The sequence below is a fragment of the Tursiops truncatus genome, chromosome 17, assembly GCF_011762595.2.
Source record: "Tursiops truncatus isolate mTurTru1 chromosome 17, mTurTru1.mat.Y, whole genome shotgun sequence".
NCBI classification, from domain to species: domain Eukaryota; kingdom Metazoa; phylum Chordata; class Mammalia; order Artiodactyla; family Delphinidae; genus Tursiops; species Tursiops truncatus.
The window spans coordinates 65,728,065-65,734,064 of record NC_047050.1 but is presented as its reverse complement, the minus strand read 5'-3'; the positions used below and the strand labels follow the sequence as shown (position 1 = coordinate 65,734,064).

Sequence of the window (6,000 nt, the reverse complement as noted above, 5' to 3'; positions counted from 1 at the left end):
ACATATATAAATGATATAAATATATATAAATGCAATTAGGAAGGTATAGGAGAAGAGTTGTAGGTGCTGAGACCAGTGAAATCCTCAAGCAACAAGCTCTAGTGAAGAGAACCTCATGTGTTTGTTAACTCTGTGCCTTCCCTGTGGAATGCCATATTGATATCGCTTCTTTTAAAAATACTACTGATGCTCTGTGGCCACAATCACCCTGAAGCGTTGCCTGAATCTGCCCGTCTGCTCCTCTTTTCCACCGCAGAGGTCCTCACAGTGTCTGCAACGAGAGAGACCTAACACAGATTTCCCCAGCTGCATGTACTTAGACAGGAATAAGTAGGTGTCAAATTCTACAAGGCTTTGTTCGGTTCCCTCGGTTAGAAGGCCGAGGTCAGAGCATTGTCTTCAAATTCTCCAGCATTCACTAGCAGCATTCAATCAAAGCTACCCAAGCCTGTACAATGCCTACGGTGGTCCAGTTGGAAGTACAACCAGTGAAACCTTTTAACCACATGAATGGTGAGGTCAAACCAAAATCACACTAATATGCATAAAATGGATAACTAATAAGAATCTGGTGTATAAAAAAATAAATAAAATAAAATTCAAAAACAAAATCACCATTGGAGAATGACCCACATTTTGTATGAATTAATTTAATAATAAGAAATAAGATACATTTCATAAATAGGAATGGCCTTGTCTGTCTTACTCACTGCTGTATCCTTTCTGGACAGCACAGCCTATGACACTCAAGGCTGTCAATAAGTACTAGTGAATCAATGAATTAATCAATGGGTGGCTGTGGTAAAAGGAACTGACCTAACAAGAACTTCTAAACTTTATTGAATGTTTATTTGTGTGCCAGAAACTTTAATGTACTTTAATTTATTTAATCCAAACAACAAGACATTATGGTAGGCTCTATTTTTATTTCCATTTTTGAAATGAGGAAACTAAAGCTTACAAAAGTTAAATCCCAAGGCCAAGACCATACAACCAGGTCTAATGCTTTTCATGATCATAACACATGGTCTTAAATGCCTTTTTTTGGCTTTCACCAAATAGTAATAGAAAAAACATTCAACTTTGACATTTTAATTTAGCATAACACTCATTAAATAATCCAGTGCTTCCACAATCAGGTAGAACATGGCTTCATATTCCATAGGGCTCTACCTCAGTTTATTCATTCATAAGGTAGAAATGATGAAGCCTGCCTCTTCTCTGGGAGATTATGAGATTTAATGAGGGCAATGGTTATTATGCTTTGAAGTTAGAAAGTGCTTATTAATATCAGGGATCATGATTATGTTTCCCAATAAGATATCCTTGTCTTTAAAGCCAGTTGCCTGGGATGAGCCCCAAGGTTCCCCAGAGGGAATGGTAAAGGGAACATTCACGTTGGATGCCTAATTCAGCCCATATGGTTTTGCAGTGATTCCATAAGTGAGGAGGAGAGGAAATAATCCCATCTTTTTAACTTTCAAGTGTGGGAACATTAGAGTTTGCTCCTTAATGATCATAACATTCAGGAATGTTGGCACCTTTTCTTCCTGACTTCACGTTACGAAACCCAGGGAGTGTTGAGTAACAGGATGTACGTTCATGCCATTTTCAGTTTCTTTGGGGGTTCGTTTTGGGAAACCTTCCTTCAAGCAAGAGCTTCAGTGGTTAGACACAGAACAGCCCTTTAACCTCAGGGCTGTTGTCTCCAATGTGGTGTAAAGGTCCTGAAGTGTGGAGTAAGAGTTGGATTCTGTTCCTGATCAGTTAGGAGCCATTGTTTGCAAATATGTTCCCCGATGGAAAAGGATCAGATCCCGGACGGTAGGGAATATTATGTTCATATTGCAAAATCTTGGTACGATCTGGTCTTGGGGCTGATGGGAATTTGATAAAGAATTCTTCTTGGCTGGAAGTGTCATCACTGGGCTCAGCGTGTTACCGTATCCCATCCTACCCCACCCCACCCCCATTCAGGCTGCAAGGCAAGATTTAGAGAAATCCCTTTGGCTCTGTTGGAGTTGCCGCAAGGATGTGAGAAGACCACAGGACTCTGGTCAGAAAACCGATTTTGCCTCCCTAATATGTTACTTTGGGCAGGTTGTTTTAATTCTGCAGGTTAAGTTTTCTCATCAGGAAGTGGGGACCGTAATACTTGATTTGCTTTATCACCCAGGGTTTTGTGATTATTAAATCAATCTATCTCTACCTCTAGCTCTTACTCTATCTATTGATCTACAGTAGATAGACAGATAGATTGATAAAAATATAGGAACATATGGAAATGGGAGGTGGTCTAGCATGGTAACCATGACAGAGATTCTAATTCTGCGTGGCCCTGGGAAAGTTACTTAACTTTTGTCTCAGTTGCTTCCTCTGGAAAAGAGAGATAAAAAATGACGATACCCACCTCAGAGTGTTATGAAAATTAAATGAGATGATTTATGTGGAAGCACTTAGCCCCAAACCTGGCACATGACAAGCTCTTAACAAATATTAGCTATGGTCAACAGCCTCAGTGTTAAGAGAATGATTAGAAAATTATAAAATGTTATACACACGCAGAAAATACGACTATCTTTTAAATTTGCTCTTTATTTTGGCAAAAAGCAATCCTAAGGCTTACAGATTGTCCTTCGGAAAAATGAATTATTCACCAGGTTATTGGCCTCAGCACGTTTCTTCCTCAGCAGGAGCAAGAGAAGTGCGAAATCTGCTGGCTGCAGCTGTGGCCCACTTACAGGGGTGCACTTGAGGAAATTCAGCACAGTGAGAACCTGGCTGTGACTCTTTCTTGTGAGGTCAATGTCTTTTGCAGAATAGGATCAATGTTGAAAAGATGCCTGGAAAGTGAACCTCTGCAAATTGAAAGCTATCTTCTTATTAAGTTTCCATATAAATGTACAAATACCTTCATCCAGAAATTGGGACATACAATCACACTGGGAAACTTAGCAGATATTTCCAGTCACTTCTTCAATAGAAAAATTATAAGTGTGTGCTCATAAGATGACCCATAATTGCAAAAGAGCTAGGTTTTCCTTTCAAGATGGTATCTTGAAACCTGAGAGAGATAATTCACACTGAAAGAACAGCAGAGTCACCTGTGGATCTTTAAAAAAAAAAATGTAAGTGTCCAGGCTTACCCCTCATGCTTCTGATTCCTAGGTCTGGGTGAAGCTCAAGATTTTTATTTTCTGGTTTGTTTTCGCTCCATATAGAATTTTTATGTGCGAGTGAGAACGACTGGAAGGAAGATTGTAGCATCCTGACTAGAGCCCAATCTCTAATTTAACAATTCAACTCTTATTCCTCTGCCTTGATTTATACCCACAGTTGGTTGTTCAGATCCTGTTTTCTAGCTCGTATTTTAGGACGGACTTTTTCTTCCTGTATAAACCTATCTGAGCTAATGAGAAGGAGATGTGGTGGGCGGAAAGGAACAGGTGGCAGGTACATAGAGATGGAAAACAGAGAACCTTAGTTAGAATGCACAGAAGAGTTTAAAGAAAGTGAAACAAGATTGTATTTTTGGAACAAAGAAGAGGTGAGGATTTCTGAAGACAGAGATTTTAGACAATGACCATGTAGCCACTGAGTTATAAAGGCTTGACTTTTGAAAGATCTCCTTTTACTCATTCAAGATCGGTAAAATCGAATCCACTTAAAACACAGAGATGCACATACTCAAAGTAGTTTCCATAAAGAGTAGGGAAGGATCTGTATCCAGTAAATGTGATCTCCTTGGAGAACCAAGTGAGCTGCCTGTTTGCAGGTGTGGTAGACAGTATCAAAGATGGCTGCCGTCAGCGCTGCTCCTCGCTTCAAGAGGTGGAGCCTTAAATCTAGGCTGACGTTAGCGATTGCTTAACAAATGGAATGTGGCAGAAATGATATTCTGGGACTTTCAAGCCCAGGTCAGAAAAAGCCTTAAAGCTTCTGCCTGAATCTCTTAGAACAGTCACTCCTGGGATGCCTCAGAACCCAGCTGCCATGCTGGGAGAAACCCAAGTGACATGGAGATGACAAGTGTAAGTGCGTGCCCTGGCTGACAGTCCCAGCTGAACTCTCAGCCGACAGTCAGTATTAACCACCAGCAAGATGAGAGAGCCGTCTTGGATGCTCCTTTCTAACCTAGTCCTTGGATGACTGCAGCCACCCTAACAACCTAGCCAATACCAGGTAAACCAGAAGGGTCACCCAGTGAACTACCTGAAGATGAGAAATAATCAACTAAGTTTTGGGCTGTTTTGTCATATTGCAGTAGATAACTTAAAAAAGAGAGAAAAAGAACATGATTGCCACTCTATATTTGCCAGTAATGGGGAGATATTAAATTGGTTGATTTTATATATTTATCTATCTGTTCATCCATGCATCCATTCGTTCACCCATTCTTCCACCCACGATTCCGTCCATCCAATGAACCATCTGAAACTTACTGAACATCTACTGTGAAAAGAACAGTGGGAGACAAGAGTTTATTTTTTCATTCAACAAGTATTTAATTAGGATTTACTATAGGGACTTCCCTGGTGGCACCGTGGTTAAAAGTCCACCTGCCAATGCAGGGGACACAGGTTTGAGCCCTGGTCTGGGAAGATCCCACATGCTGCAGAGCAACTAAGCCCCTGTGCCACAATTTCTGAGCCCATGTGCTGCAACTACTGAAGCCCGCGTGCCTAGAGCCCGTGCTCCGCAACAAGAGAAGCCACCGCAATGAGAAGCCCGCACATCGCAACGAAGAGTAGCCCCTGCTCGCTGCAACTAGAGAAAGCCCACTCGCGCAGCAATGAAGACCCAACGCAGCCAAAAATATAAATAAATAAATTTATAAATAAATTTATAAAAAAAAGAATTTACTATTGCTAGATATTGATCAAGGAGTTGTAGACAGATGAGAAAATGAGTGAATATTGAAATAAAAGAAATCAGAGTGATGTGGTACCTGCTCATACTCCAGTGGGGGAAGATGGAAAATAAAGAGGTACCTAGATAGCCACATGGTGTAATTTAGAAGAGTACTATAAAGGAAATAAAACAGCATTATAGAAGAAAGATTTTCTGAGGTACCAAATTACTGTGACTGTTGTATGTGTAGGTAGAGGAGTTCCTTAAGAAAGTGGCATTTGAATAGAGACTTGAATGGCAAGGAGACAGCTGTGTGAAGAACTGGGGTGAGGGGAGCAGTTTCTCATGAGAGGAAACTGAGCAAAGGCTCTAAAAGGGGAACAAGATTGGTATGGAGGAGGGACGGCGAAAAGACCAGTGTGGCTGGAACATCTGAACAAGAGAGAGAACAGGAGAAGAGAGGATGGAGAAGTAGGAGGAAGCAGGATCATGTGGGCTATAATGGGGATTTTGAATTTAATTTAGAATATACTGGGAAGCTCTTGCAGGATTTTCAGCAGGGGAAGAGTATGATCTGAATGTAGATGACTCTCGCTGCGATGTAGAGGATGAACTGCAGGGGAAGTGAGGAAGCCATTAGGATGCTCTTCCAGTGGTCCAGGTGAGGACTGGCGGTAACACGAGTTAGGCTGGTAGCAGTGGGGGTGGTGAGAGAAGGTCCTATTCAGAATGTGTTTCGGAAGCAGAATCAACAGAAGTTGCTGATGGTCTGGATGTGAAGTGTTAGGAAAAGCAAAGAAGAAAGGGTAATTCCTATAACTACAGTCTTAGCAACTGAGAGAATAGTGGTATCATTAAATGAGATGGGGTAGACTGGAGAGAAATCAGTGTATAGTGGGGGCGGGTAAGTTCTCTTTTGACCCTGGTAAGTTCAAAAATCTCAGGCATGCTAAGGAAGGCACTGAATAGGCAGATGGAGACACAAGCCTGAAAAAAGAGGGAGAGTTCTGAACTAGAGTAGTCAGCATCTAGATTTTACATAAAGTCATAGTTGTGTTTCCCCAGCGAGAGTGTAGAGTGAGTAGCTAGCCAGGCACATTGCTATATCTGAAAGTTGTGAACAAACGGAGGACCTGGCAAAGGAGATTC

At 41.3% G+C, this 6,000-nt stretch overlaps 1 long non-coding RNA gene across 1 annotated transcript in view; it reads left to right on the top strand.

Annotated features, from left to right (window-relative positions):
• The first annotated feature begins 1,567 nt into the window (after nucleotides 1-1,567).
• Nucleotides 1,568-6,000, top strand: part of LOC109549455 (uncharacterized) — a 55,228-nt gene continuing 50,795 nt past the window's right edge. Inside the window, exon 1 of the long non-coding RNA XR_002175744.3 lies at nucleotides 1,568-1,824. This is a non-coding gene — a long non-coding RNA (uncharacterized lncRNA). The remainder of the gene's footprint in view (nucleotides 1,825-6,000) is intronic.